This window comes from Cervus canadensis, chromosome 19 (assembly GCF_019320065.1).
Source record: "Cervus canadensis isolate Bull #8, Minnesota chromosome 19, ASM1932006v1, whole genome shotgun sequence".
NCBI lineage: Eukaryota > Metazoa > Chordata > Mammalia > Artiodactyla > Cervidae > Cervus > Cervus canadensis.
The window spans coordinates 49,477,033-49,490,277 of NC_057404.1; the positions used below are offsets into that span (position 1 = coordinate 49,477,033).

General features: G+C 39.2%; 1 long non-coding RNA gene across 1 annotated transcript in view; it reads right to left on the reverse strand.

The window, feature by feature from the left end:
• Window positions 1-13,245, reverse strand: part of LOC122422334 — a 594,363-nt gene that overhangs the window by 326,418 nt on the left and 254,700 nt on the right. The window contains exon 4 of the long non-coding RNA XR_006263780.1: window positions 11,051-11,164. This is a non-coding gene — a long non-coding RNA (uncharacterized LOC122422334). The remainder of the gene's footprint in view (window positions 1-11,050; window positions 11,165-13,245) is intronic.

A 13,245-nucleotide genomic window follows, 5' to 3' on the forward strand; every position in this document is an offset into this window, starting at 1 on the left:
TTTATAAAAATGCACAAAAATGAATAGTTATATATTAATGAATAGTTATGTATTAATGAATAGTTATGTAAGAGACTACCTTGCCTTGGACTATTGCAAGTAACGACTCTTTGAATATTCCCATACACTTATTTTGGCTGAAATATGAATTCAACTTTGTCAAACACATACCTAAGGAGCAGAATTGCTGATCACATGGATGCACTGAGCCAGAATCTAGTTGGTGCAATTTCATGCACAAGACTTTGGTACACTTTGAAAGAGTTAAATAATAACTTTTTTTTACAAGTGTATAGCCCAGAGATACATAACTGATCTAGTAAAATCATATCCTGTGGAAGTAACATGATTGCTGCTAAACAGTTCCCAATATTTAGGCAGAAATGTCACTAGACTTGAAAAGGCAATTAACCATACACGACAGTTTGATAAGCCCAGATTACAGAGAGCTCTAATAGGCTATAATGTTTGCATTATATTATCTGAGTAATGGACACCAAACAGTGGACTTACTTGGCCAAAACACTCTAAGGAGACATTCTGGTAGAATAGATAGGGCAGAATAAGGCATAAACCTAAGTGCACCATTTAAAAGTTGCTTGAGAGTGATCTCCTTTTGGAGACTTTAGAAAATGGGGGAGACAAAAGAGAACTTTAGCAATGTGCCACCAAAAGTGAATCCAGAAACTAATATTTCTTTATAATAGTTTCATTACATTTAACTGCAGCAAGAATGCCTCCATCAAGCTTTTCCCAGATCAAATTCATCTCACAGCTTCTAACCCAAATGTCAAGTTTGGTTCCAACACTGTATGACCATCTAAGACCAAACTGACCAAGTTAATAAAGGAAAAAAATTAAAGTTATTTCTTTAAACAATAATGGCAATTGTCATAAGACTTAGCAGGAATAAAATTATCCCTCAAAAGCCCAGAGGACAAGCACAGAACTGTGCTTTAGTGATTTTATTCATGCTAATAAAGTCGCTGGATTTCTACTCTATGAAAGAGTTTCTCCAATTACCCAAAATTGTGCTTTGGGTATTTTTGCTTATAGAAGCCCAGGAACTAATGGAGGGTAGTGAACACCTTCCACAGAGATCACAGAGATGGAAACAGAATCTTTAGCGACTTCAAATGCCTCCACAGCAGCACTACGCTCACCTTAGTGTTTATCTAGTCACCACATACATATCATCATAATTTCCAATTGGGAAAAACCAACTCTAAATTACTCTTAAGAACTAGATCCAGATTATGGCAGATGATTTGGGTTGTATATTTTTTTTAAATAAACTACAATAGTAGCTGTCTATTTTAGAAGTTTTTGCTTACTGTTTTCTATGGAATAACAAGCAAAAATAGAAATGAAAACAGTGGTCAAGGGAAACTTTGAAAGGTGGAAAATTTTGCTTTTAAACTAGTATTGAAATTAACAGATCAGTCATTTTAATAGTCAGATTTGTGTTTTTTAAAAAACTGGTTATGAGTTGCATAGGCATCAAATTGTTTCAAGCCGTTAATAGCTGAAGAAGACTTATAAAATCTTAAAATTTATATAAACCAAAATGGCTTCCTACTGACATGTATATAATACACTGACATATATAATAAAGATTTTATTTAAACTTCCATTTCAAATGGCATTGGGTTGGCAACTCCACACTCATAAATTCCCATTTGACATAGATTCATACTGACAGAAATGATATTGCTGGAATTTGGGAGGAACTTTCACAAACAATAAGATTGATTTGAGTGGGTAGAAAAACATCTGCCTACCCAAAATAATAGGGCTTCCTAGGTAGCTAAATGGTAAGGAATCTGCCTGTCATGCAGGAGACATGGGTTCAATCTCTGAGTCCAGAAGATCCCCTTGAGAAGGAAATGGCAACCCACTCCAGTATTCTTTTTTTAAATAATTAAATTTGTTTACTTTTGATTGAAGTATAATTGCTTTGCAGTATTGTGTGGGTTTCTGCCAAGTATTATGCCCTTTTCTGCCACTCCAGTATTATTGCCTGGAAAATCCCATAAACGGAGGAGCCTGGCAGGCTATAGTCCATGGAGGTTGCAAAAGAATCAGACACCACTTATGACTAAACAACTCAAAAGAATACAGGAAGAAATTATATTCTCTTTCACTGTCTTCAAATGGACTCAGAACTCCACAGAATTTATCTTTGCTTCCAATCCATTACTACTTCACTGCTGTCATAAAGAACCCACTCTTTGAGACTCATGCAATTTTATTACACTCTCCATCTCTTTCTTATTACTGTAACCAAATGAAAGGAATGCCTATTTCCAGTTTTTTAAAGAATCTCTGCACTGTTCTCCATAGTGGCTATACTAGTTTGCATTCCCACTAACATATGACCCAGCAATCCCACTTCTGTGCATACACACCGAGGAAACCAGAACTGAAAGAGACACGTGTACCCCAATGTTCATCGCAGCACTGTTTATAATAGCCAGGACATGGAAGCAACCTAGAGGCCCATCAGCAGATGAATGGATAAGAAAGCTATGGTACATATACACAATGGAATATTTCTCAGCCATTAAAAAGGATACATTTGAATCAGTTCTAATGAGATGGATAAAACTGGAGCCCATTATACAGAGTGAAGTAAGCCAGAAAGATAAACACCAATACAGTATACTAACGCATATATATATGGAATTTAGAAAAATGGTAAAGATAAACCCTATATGCAAGACAGAAAAAGAGACACAGATGTATAGAACAGACTTTTGGACTCTATGGGAGAAGGCGAGGGTGGGATGATCTGAGAGAACAACATTAAAACATGTATATTATCAAGTGTGAAATAGATCGCCAGTCCAGGTTGGATGCATGAGACAAGTGCTCGGGGCTGGTGCACTGGGATGACCCAGAGGGATGGGATGGGGAGGGAGGTGGGAGGAAGGTTCAGGATGGGGAACACATGTAAATCCATGGCTGATTCATGTCGATGTATGGCAAAAACCACTACAATATTGTAATTAGCCTCCAACTAATAAAAATAATTGGGAAAAAAAAAAAAAAGAAAGGAATGCCTGTGTCATCTCAGTCACAGTTAGTCTTCCTCTCCATGTTAAATCCTGCCATCTGCCTGAAGGACTTCAGTGTTCCATCAAAACCTAGTCCTTCAGTTCCCTGGTCTACTGGTACCAAATAATCTCTTCCACTTCCAACTCAGATACCCACAACCACATCTGTACCCATTTTTCTCACCTTGCACAATTTTTTTGGAATTGTTCTGCCTCCAAAACCACTCATTCAAGCATCCTCACCACAACTTCTCCTTCCACCTTACTTGTTCAACATCTCCCTGCAAACAAAATTTTGGTCTCATTAGACCACCAGTCCATGGATGTATCTACCATGGCTCTTTCAACATCGCTCTTTCTTTCACAGCACTCTTGCTGAATCCCAGTCACATTAAATACCTGACTTCAAAACCAAAAAATCTAGATTCCAAAAATAAAACCCAATATTAATAACATATTTAACAAAAAGTTTGATGACAAGAGGAGAAAAAAAGAAGAAAGGCAAAACCTCCACTACTCAGCTTTATATTTTTCCCTACCTAGTGGAGCAGCTTGAAGGTCCATTTCCATATCTGTTATTTCTGGTTCCTGCTGATAAATATGAACCATATGCTGCAGCATACACCTCCTGAGGTAGTGTGTCCCTAGAAAAACCACACTGAGACCTGGATCTATTCGCTTAGAAAAAATAAGGGTAGGTAGTAAAAGATACTGAGAAGAATAAATATCTTTTTAAAGAAATCTGCTTCAGATAAGGCCTTTGGCTCCATGCAACAGCAGACAGTTATCTTCTAGCAAGGGGGAGGAGTTTAACCAGCCTGATGAGTTGCTCAGTCATGTCTGACTCTTTGTGACCTCATGGACTATAGCCTGACAGGCTCCTCTGTCCATGGAATTCTCCAGGCAAGAATACTGGAGTGGGTCGCCACTCTCTTCTTCAAGGGATCTTCTTCACTCAGGGATCAAACCTGGGTCTCCTCCATTGCAGGCAGATTCTTTACTGCCTGAGTCACCAAGGAAACCTGGGGGTTGATGGAAATCTGTAGGTTTGTGCCTCTCAAGAGCATCTACTCAAGTGTCCCCATTCCAGGTCATTTGCTTTAACAGAGAAGACTAGCTAAGGTTACTGATTCAATCTTTTGTAACTCTGCCAGTATTATTATCAAATTTCAGGCCTAATTTCCAGCTTCAGGTGGCTCTCTAGTTGCAGGAGATAAAGTTCTCTTAAAACATTGCTCTGTAAGCTTTTTGGCTTTCATGAAGTGCCCTAAGTTGGTAGTTAGATAGCTGGAAGTCTCTGTCTGAACCTGTTAATTCTTTTTCTGTGTAACTTCAGTACCAGTTAACAAATTCAAATCATTTCCACTCTTGTTATAGTAAACATCGTTCCCCATATCTTTCAAGTGCTAAAGCTATAGCATAAACCGGTGCTTCCCTTTTCTCTGTATTCCATCCCTGTTCCCTAACTACTGCAGACAATAAGAAAATTTAGTCATGCAGCAAGGTACAAACTGAATATATCAATTAATATGTGCCTGGCATGCTGCAGTCCTTGGGGTCGTAAAGAGTGTGACACTACTTCTTGACTGAAAAACAACAAATATGTAGAAATAATAATCGATTAGCAGAATAGTGGGGAAAACAGCTCATTTAAATAAAAGAGATTTAAATAAATGTTTTCTGTATAAATTAGCATTAGGTCCAACTACATGCAACATAAAACCCAAGTAAACAGGGCTTAGATACACAAGCGGTCATTGTTTCATGTGAAAATTCCACTGGTCAGGAGCCTGAGACTAGAATAGCAGTTGCACAGATCCCTGAGGGTCCTGACTCCCTCCAGCTTCCTGCTCCAGCCAAAGCGCCCTATTCTCACCACAAGAAAGAGGAGAACACACCTCTCCTTTAAAGAACATGCCTCAAAACTGCAAACACCACCTCTACTTATATCCCATTGTTCAAAACTTACTCAAGGATAAGCTTACCCACAAGAGAAGCTGTAAATTTCAGCCTGTATTCTCAGTGACAAGGTACCAGCTAAAACTCAGGACTTCCACTGGAGACAAGGAAGGGGAGAAATGCTATTAGGAAACAACCACATGTCTCTATCACATCTAGGAATGTCTACAAAGAAATAGCAAGATCTACAAATAAGTAGTTTTTAACTGCCTGAGAGACATAAAAGATCTGAACAAATGAAAATGCACACCATGTTCTTGGGTGAGCAAAGAGCAGTTTTACCTAATAGTTCAGTTCAGTTCAGTCGCTCAGTCATGTCCGACTCTTTGTGACCCCATGAACTGCAGCACGCCAGGCCTCCCTGTCCATCATCAACTCCCAGAGTCCACCCAAACCCATGTCCATCGAGTCAGTGATGCCATCCAACCATCTCATCCTCTGTCATCCCCTTCTCCCCCTGCCCTCAATCTTTCCCAGAATCAGGGTCTTTTCTAATGAGTCAGCTCTTAGCATGAGGTGGCCAAAGTATTGGAGTTTCATCTTCAACATCAGTCCTTCCAATGAACACCCAGCACTGATCTCCTTTAAGATGGACTGGTTGGATCTCCTTGCAGTCCAAGGGACTCTCAAGAGTCTTTTCCAACACCACAGTTCAAAAGCATCAATTTTTCAGCACTCAGCTTTCTTCACAGTCCAACTCTCACATCCATACATGACCACTGGAAAAACCATAGCCTTGACTAGATGGACCTTTGTTGCCAAAGTAATGTCTCAGCTTTTTAATATGCTGTCTAGGTTGGTCATAACTTTCCTTCCAAGGAGCCCATGTCTTTTAATTTCATGGCTGCAGTCACCATCTGCAGTGATTTTGGAGCCCCCAAAAATAAAGTCAGCCACTGTTTCCCCAACTATTTGCCATGAAGTGATGGGACTGGATGCCATGATCTTAGTTTTCTGAATGTTGGGCTGTACACAAGTTGTAATAGCTATGAATTTTAATTCTTCATATAGTATAGCAAAACTATATATAAAACAAAACCTCTAAAAATATGAGTAGATAACAGAAACATAATTATAGTAAAAAAAAAAAAAAGTACAGTCCTTGGTAGAGCAAATAAATAAAAATAAGCTTATAACTATTTTTAATAATAGAACAAATAACACCCAGATGTCAGATAAGGTCATCTTTCTTAAAAAAATAAAATTGTCAGCAAAAGATTCAATGGTCTCCCCAACACTTCCAGAAAACCCACGTCATTCCGTGTCAGGATTTCCTCCAGTCTTGTTCCTGCTCTCTGAACCTCACTGGATTCTTGCCTTCTGTCTCATTCTCCTTTATCCACTGTGCACAGGTCCGGACATGGAACACAGACCCTCTTCTTCATTTATCTAACTGCTCATAAAGGCCTCTTTTGTTTACTGTCAATTTCATTGAAAATTTGGGCCAATGACAAGAAAATTACTTACAGATACTTAGCAGCCTGTTCTTAAAAGTTCTGAAAAGGAAAAAGGAAAGTGAAGTTGCTCAGCCATGTCCGACTCTTTGCAGCCCCATGGACTGTAGCCTACCAGGCTCCTCTGTCCATTGGATTTTCCAGGCAGGGGTACTGGAGTGGGTTGCATTTCCTTCTGAGTATTTGGTTATTCCTCTACCATGAATTTCATCCATTTTTCTGAGAAATCTATCTTCTTGCCTGGTTACCTAACTTTTTTTTGGCCAGGAAAACTGCCCTAACATTTTCCTGTTGCTCTGTTTTCAAGTCCACTCCATTTGACTTCACCTTAGCAAATAACTTTTACTCATTTTTTTTTTTTAATGAGCGATAGCTGCAGTAGATAGCCTGGGTGGAATAGATCAGAAGGGTTATGATATCACTGTAATTTCTCTCAGACTCCATAGAGCCATGACGAACACAAAGAGTCAATACCGCACTGCAGCCAGCTTGCACTGCCTCACAAAAGCCAAGTATGTGAATCTTTTTTTACACCCCACTCAGTAGGTTGAACTCTGCATAGTGGATATTTACATCCTGATGTTGGAAAACAGTACAAATATCAATGATTTTGGTTTGGTTTGATTTAGTTTGGGGTTGGGGGTGGGGTTTTTTTGTTTGTTTAGAGAGGCAGTTTGCCAGCACAACACTGAATATATTCTACAAAAATTTGTATTGAACGTGCACATGAAGATTCAGCTATTTTGATTCCTTCCCACATGAACCAGCCTAACCCTCCAGGGCAGTAATAAGAACAGGGAGAGGACATTAAGCAACATGTTTCCACTGCTTAGATTTCACACAGACCGCAGGAACAGGATACTCTGCCTATTCTAATCCATAACTGTCTCCATGCGACAATGCTGAGTAAAACAACTCAACCAGCATGGATATGCAACTACATGGTAACTTAATTTGTTAATTACCCTGGCCTGACTAGAGTTCAAACTTAAGGACAAAGAGGTGTTATTAAACCACATTCTAAAGAGAGGCTCTGAGGATCGCTCTCTCTCACAAGATCTAATGAAAAGTAGAAGAATCAGGGACTATAACCCCAACCAGGTCCTATCCCCACTTCACACGCCCTTCCCTCCCCACCCTGACCCCATCACCAGTATATGGAGATACCTGGAGGTAGAGAAGGAAGGTTTTGAAGGCACTGAGCTTTGGGGGAATGTAGTTGGTATTCACGGAAAAAGTTACTTTCCTAGCTGTCAAGCCAAGATGGCAAGAGGAGATTCCCTTAGAGATTACTGAATAGAAATTTTTGTCCATCCGAGATGAGCAACTGGCCTTTTATTTGGGGGAATGGCTATCTGCTAAGACTTACTGACCTGTCCTTGTGAATTAAAGAGACATGTTAGGCTTCCCAGGTGAAGAACCCACCTGTCAACACAGGAGACACAAGAGACGCAGGTTCAATCCCTGGGTGAGGAAGATCCAATGGCAACCCACTCCAGCATTCTTGCCTGGAAAATCCCATGGACAGGGGAGACCGCCAGGCTATAGTCCATGGGTCACAAAGAGTCAGACACGACTGAGTAACTGAGCACACATGATGGCTGGCTAAGAAAGAGGATGACGATGGCACAGTCAAGACTCTTATTTCCTGTGCTAAGGCTGTGTGAATTCCTCATTGGTCCAAGGGACACCAGAAAAGGAGCTGATCTTGAGATCTTTTTGCCAGTGCCTCATACAAAGGGCTACCCTCTAGGTTAAGGGGCTCTAGAATGAAGAGGCTGTGTAATATTCCCATGGTGGATGAGAGCTGAGTAGAAGGAATAGAAGTGCTTGTGCCAGAGAAGATGCCCCTTGCCAGAGAAATGAGTCACAGAAAGACTTCACGGGCAAAAGCTCATCCATGCCGCTCTCTGAGAGCTCAATGCTTTTAGCACTCTTCCAAAAGAGGCCACCATCAGCACCCAGTTAGGGTCAGCCAGAGGAACAGCACAAACCAGCACAACCCAACCAAGGAAGAAGCTCAACCATACCTAATTAAAGCAGGCTGACTTTTCAGCCTTCTTCTTGTCCCCAAAGAGAGGAGACTGGATTCTCCAACCAAACTCCCCACCAGTTTCCCACACTGTGATGAGACCCCTTGTTGGTTTCTGCTGGCTTACGCTACTCTTTGGGCAAACACTTACAGGATGCTGACGGCGGCCTCTTTGTGTCAAAGGCATGTAAGGACTTCATCCCTCATGCAGATAGATCTCCTGTGTGAGGTACTCACCCCATCCCACGGCCATTCTCTAGCATAGGAGATCAAGCCATACCTCCAGGTCTTTTCTGGCGTGTCTTTTTTTTTTTTTTTTCATTTATTTATATTAGTTGGAGGCTAATTACTTTATAATATTGTAGTGATTTTTGCCATACATTGATATGAATCAGCCATGGATTTACATGTGTTCCCCATCCTGATCCCCCCTCCCACCTCCCTCCCCATCCCATCCCTCTGGGTCTTCCCAGTGCACCAGCCCTGAGCACTGGTCTCATGCATCAAACCTGGACTGGCCATCTGTTTCACAATTGATAATACACATGTTTCAATGCTATTCTCTCAGATCATCCCACCCTCGCCTTCTCCCACAGTCCAAAAGTCTGTTCTATACATCTGAGTCTTTTTTTCTGTCTTGCATATAGGGTTATCGTTACCATCTTTCTAAATGGTGTGTCTTAATATTACATAAGAGGTCCTCATATATCTCATCTGGCACCTATACTATCATCCCTTGGTGATAACTTTACTTTTAGTAGGTTTGTTTCCAAGACTGTGTAAAAGATATTGTATACTACAGAATGAAACACTGCAAGGAATCAAACACTAATTTTCTAGGACACAAGTTGGTACCAACTGGTTTATCTGATTTCACTTAGCTTGTACTTAAGAGTTCTATAGACTGTTTTATATCAACACAAGAATTTTTCACTTCAGATAAAAACCTACTTATTTTTAAAACATTATTTAAACTTAAACACATATTGTCACAAACATTACCTCTCACCATCTTATTTCTCAACAAAGACAAGGTCTTGCTCTAACTTCTCCTTCCCCTCACCCAAGTTGCCAACCCTAAGACTCACTACTGTTTGTTGTCACAGTAATTTAGCTTTCCAAAAGCCCAGAGATTAGATAATACACTCTGATAAGCAAATGACCCAACCATTTCAGTTAAACATTGAAAAATTAGCAGAAGCTTTGAAAATTCAGTCTTTTATTTCTCATCCCACTCCAAATTATTTTTCCCCAAAACAGATATACATCATTTTTGTCTCCTCTCAGAAAGCAAAGGTAATTATAACTGTTTTGCTTTAAATAAACCCCCTCATCCAATATAATAAGGTATACCAGAGTGTGCAAATGAAAAAACCATAAGCTAAATTTATTCTGTAAACAAAGCTGGGGCTGAGGAAGTGTAGCAGTACAATTTCTTTTCAATATCTGAGTTTATGTCTTGGTATATGCTCTCCCTGCCACCTCATTAGCACCTAATGAGTGACATTTGGCTGATGAGCCCATTCATACAACATACCTGACTTCTCAAGGCAGTCTGTACCAACTGAAACAAATATTGAATATATGGATTCATGTGTGAATGTCTCCCACTAACAGGGAATATGCCTTCTTCTTTTCAAGCATCCATAAAACATTTGTAAATAAATATTATTTCAAGAATGGGAAAACAAACCAACAGAAGATTAGAGACTACCTTAAAATCAATAAAATAAAAAAGATCGTAACAGATGAAAAAGAAGCATTGAAAACTAATGCATGTGGAGGAATTATCCAAAGATTTTGGGGAAATTATAGTTTTGAAGAAGATATTTCATTGGATCACAATTTCAAATTAAATTCATTAAAATAAATTTCATTTAAAAATGAAAGCAGAAAACAAAATTGTGACAATTTAACTGATCTCGGAATGGATAAGCACTTTCTAATCATAGATAATGGAAAGACATCATTGAAAAATGTTGTTAAATGTACCTATGTAGAATTTGAAGTCCTCTGCAAAACTCATAAAATTAGACATAAGACAATTCAAATGGAGAAAATCATTTATATTAATGACAGACATTATTTATATTAATGACAGATATTTCACATTTGCAATATGTAAAACTCACTCAATTTGTAAAAGGACTCTTAAACTTTTGAAAATGGACAAAGAATATGAGTGGAAAATTCATAGGCACTTCCTTCGTGGCACAGTGGATAGGAATCCGCCTGTCGATGCAGGGGACATAGGTTTGATCCCTGGCCCAGGAAGATTCCACATGCTGTGGATCGACTAAGCCAGTGTGCCCCCACTACTGAGCCTGCACTCGGAGCCCACAAGTCACAACTGCTGAAGGCTGTGCACCCAGAGCCCGCGCTCCGGAGCGACAGGAGGCCCCACAAGAAGTCTGATAGAGCAACAGAGAGTAGCCCCCATCTACAGCAACGAGAGGAGGCCTGCACGCAGCAACGAAGACCCAGTGCAAACAGAAAAAAAAAATGAAAATAGAAAATATTTAAATTATAATATTAAAAAATAGACATACCAACTAAAACGGAGAGCGGGTCTTGATTGTGTTGTCTATTGTCCTTAAGTTCATAGTGCTGTCAAGAATTATAGTGAGAAGAGTCTCTCACACTCAGCTGGTGGGATAAACTGTCTGGAAAATAATTAGACAATATGAACAAAGATGAGCAAATGTACTGCTATTTAACCAAAAAGAAACAGTCTCAGAAATGAGAATAAAGATTTATATTGAAGAAAGTTCATGACGGGATATACATGGAAATAAATATTGGAAACAACCTAACTTCTAATAATAAAAAATAATTGAATAATTTTTGAAGAAAATTAAATGACATGGTAAATGTTTTAATATAATATTAGGTGTAAATGTATGGGTGTTCACATATGTCAACTAATAAAAATTCTAAATCAGATTAAATACCACAAAGGGGTATACTTAGCACAATTATAAAAGTTTTAGTTTTTCCTAAAAACTGAGCAGTGTTTTCTAGATCTTATAATAATATGGGTGTATTACAAATATTTTTATAAAGTACTGCTTAGGTACTGAGTATATTTTTTCAATGGTTTGGAAATCACTGATGAAAAGATTTAAATATAGAACCTTATATCCCAATAGGTTTACCACTATATTTCCAGCACAGAGTTTAAATCTATTTACATCAATCTACATTGAGGCATCAACTACAAACCTAAGTGTTAGAGACGAGAAAATGGACAGAGAATTTTCTTGCCTTGACCACTGTCCAATCTAATGAAGAGACAGACAAGAAAGTCAACTATGAGAATACAGGGTGCTAAGGGCTGTAACTTGAGATATTTACAGCATATAGTGCAAGTACAGTTGAAAAACAGTGAATTTAGCCTACAGGTAGGTGCTGGAGAAACTTCCATGAAGAAGGTCACCTTTGATCTGACTCATTTTTCTCCTTCATCTTCCTTTTTTTCTTCTTCCAGTATGTTAGAGACCAAAGAGATACAGTATAGAGATGGAGTCATGAAATTTGGCAACACAGTCACATTATGAGAGGTTCTTAAAATCAGCTACAGGAAGACTTATTTATTTTTATTATCTGTAAAATCTAGTACATAATATATAGACAAGGAAAATAATCCCCTAAGGAAACCAGAAGTTGAAGGTGTTGAGGATTTTGCTGCATCTCAGGCATGGAACTGGGATCCTGGGGGGCAGGATATTCCTCTTCAAGAAAGGTCAGGCTGTCCAGCTGCAAACTGTGTGAGCCACTGACAGCCTCCAACCAGCGACTGCATCAGGGTCTGTCCCAGCTCTCCAGCTCGGCCACTCTTTTCTGAGGGGGGAGGCTCAGTGACTGAACAAGACAGTGATACAAGGACTGGCTATTTCCACCCACTGTGCAATCGCTGTACCAGCTAGTCGTTGCTCCAGACCTCTCTGCTGGGCACCACCAGGTTAGCATCCCAGTCTGAGGTCTTCCCCTTGTTCATTTCGGCCTCCGTGCCCTACCCTTCCCAAGTCTCTATTTTCACTTTTCAGGGAACCCAGTCACCCCAAGGAGATGTGTTTAAAAGCCCCGAAGAAGCATGAGGGGAGAAAGGGAAAAGGATCAGGGCTAGAATGAAAATGAAACTGGCCTCTCATGAGATGAACTAGGACAAAAGCAACATAATTTTCATTCTGGTAATCTCCTCTCAGCTATTGTAGGCATTAATAAAAAAGTACACAAGGGACAAGTGAGGTGACAATGTATACAGCAATCAGAAAATTAGAATGTTAGGGAACTCTTGCCAATGGGTTGGTTTGCATGAATAAAGAAGAAAAAGGTATATTAGGACATAGTAAGAATTAAAAAGAAAGTCAGAAGCTAGATCATGGAGAACGCTACACCCTGCATCAAATACATGGGCATCTTTCCTTCTAGCCTTCTTAAATAACATTTTTTAAACTTCCATTATTTCTATAGTCTTATGAAAGGACAATGGAATTGCAACATGAAAATCTAGAGTGGAATTTATTGTTGTCATATTTCCAGTGAATATTAAAAATAAAGTCAAGTATCAGAAAGGAAGTATGCACTTTCCAAGGATTGCTAGCATATCTACTTACCCTTATATCTGGCATAATATTTCATAGGCACATATTAAATGATTTACTCCAGTGATCATAAAACAGGTGGCGATTTGAGCACATATAAGATTTAGTTAAGACATGAATTTAAAGCTTTCTATCACCTG